The sequence below is a fragment of the Halyomorpha halys genome, unplaced genomic scaffold, assembly GCF_000696795.3.
Source record: "Halyomorpha halys isolate HHAL.00 unplaced genomic scaffold, Hhal_1.1 Scaffold62.1, whole genome shotgun sequence".
In the NCBI taxonomy this organism is placed as follows: Eukaryota; Metazoa; Arthropoda; class Insecta; order Hemiptera; family Pentatomidae; genus Halyomorpha; species Halyomorpha halys.
This window is the reverse complement of record NW_027116333.1, coordinates 1,046,888-1,048,896: the sequence shown is the minus strand read 5'-3', so window position 1 is coordinate 1,048,896 and position 2,009 is coordinate 1,046,888. Positions and strand designations below refer to the sequence as shown.

The following is a 2,009-nucleotide window of genomic DNA, read 5'->3' as shown; positions in this document are numbered from 1 at the left end:
CCATCTTATTATTATTGTGTGAAACCTATTATAATTCATATATTATGATTGATCAAATTTAACGAAAATTTTGGCTTAATTATTACCAGGGTCCTAATATTACCAGCACTAGATATATCTATTCCAATTTGTACTGAAAATATTCAAATATCGTCGAAAGACGGAGTAGGTACAGTATCTATGCATTAATTATGAGGTCCACACACGAATAGATAGAATATCTCGATTCAGATAAATGATAATTATTAATAAAACAACGTAGAAAACATACATAAATAATATACATATATATTGATTAACTGCAACCATCGAATACTAATAATTTGATGTAGTTCCGATAGCGCAGGCGTGCAGAAACTGTTCACTCCCTCTAACTCCACCAGCCGCGAAATTTCAGGAACTAGATAACATCTATGCACCTTTGATGTCAACTGTAAGTTAAAATAATTTTGCCTATATTCTTATTATATTGCATTAAAAATTAGTCAATTCTTAACTTTTCTTTTAAATTTGTCATAAAAAATTATAGTATTCATTACTTTTAGAACTTTGTATTAGTTACTTGACAACAACCAGGATCTGAGGAGTAGAGTTGACGGTCTTAAAGTTATTATTAATAAAATCCATTATGGTCAGATCTAAGAACTCTCAGGAAGAGTTACAGTGAAAGTATTTGTGTTTTGATGAAGAATACGGGATAATATAGTGAGTAAAAAGATGATCACGAGTTACACGGGGAATTCGGACGTATAGGTTAGATTCTTGTTTGTGTTGACATATCCCGTCTCAAAGTGACTATTAATAGAATATTTTGTGGTGTATCAGTTCCAATAGAACCTAGGAAGAGATATAATGAAAGTATTTGTGTCCTGACGGAGAATACGGAATAATACAGTGATTTAAAAGGTGACCACGTGCTGCACAGAGAATTCGGAGGTTCGTGCGTAGTTCGGGTTCTCTCGGGCCGTAGATACCCGAAGGTTTACGAGCGACTTTGATGTTTTATAAACAATATCTACATCATTTAAGCTAACAACATCGTGGAAGAAGAAGCCTCCGAACTACATCAACTCATCGATCTGTCCACAGGACCAGAGTACATTTGTCGGAGGCATGTCAAGTTTTTTGACAATCCAAATCTGACCAATCCACTCTTTGAATCGTTGCGATGGCAGGACCTACATTCCCATATCCAATGAGAAACCCACCAGTGAAAGAGACACTCATTAAGCTGTTAGTTTTTTAGTTAGTTAAGTCCGTAGCAAAAGTCAGAAAACGAAGAGCGCCCCATTACCTCGTATATTGTAATCACTTGTATAAAATCCTAAATATGTTATCTCAATAAGTGCTTAGAATGAAGCAGTGCTCCAGTAAAAGAACAAATGTTAAAAGAAATGTCATCAATCAATCAATCAAACCAAAACCTCCTGACTGTCTCATTGGCTCCAGGAAACAGAATGGAAAGCCATGTAATTGTAAATTTGCAACCTCACTTTGTAATTGTAAAAATGTAACTTTCTCACTTTATAATTGTAAATTTGTAACTTTCTCACTTTGTAATTGTAACTTTCTGAGCATGTCAATTGTAGTCTACTAACTTTGTAAACCTAGTGTAAATGGCCCTAGTGGTCGTAACACTTAAATAAATAATCTCTCTCTTATCTTCCAATACTTATGATTATGAACTTTCATATTATCTCTATCTATCTTTAAAAGTAAACATAAATTTAATCCCCTGTATGTTCTTAATCTTTAGGCGTAATCAATGTAGGTACTTTAGACTGATTAAAGCAAAAACATGAACAACGATATGTTGAGCTTTACCTTCTAATTCATTCGATGAAAGTAAACAAGGGACTTTGAAATAGTATAATACCTAAAGCATAAATAAACTGGTAGATAAATATGTCTGGTCCTAAGTACGTCTTTTTAATCTAATCATTTAATAATTTCGACTATGAACTGTAATGCTATCTCTTTCAGTCGCAAGTAAACAAAGCCATGTTGAT

General features: G+C 33.3%; 1 long non-coding RNA gene across 1 annotated transcript in view; it reads left to right on the top strand.

Annotated features, from left to right (window-relative positions):
• The first annotated feature begins 225 nt into the window (after positions 1–225).
• The window catches only part of LOC136797198 (uncharacterized), a 42,102-nt gene continuing 40,318 nt past the window's right edge, over positions 226–2,009 (top strand). Inside the window, exon 1 of the long non-coding RNA XR_010845036.1 lies at positions 226–433. This is a non-coding gene — a long non-coding RNA (uncharacterized lncRNA). The remainder of the gene's footprint in view (positions 434–2,009) is intronic.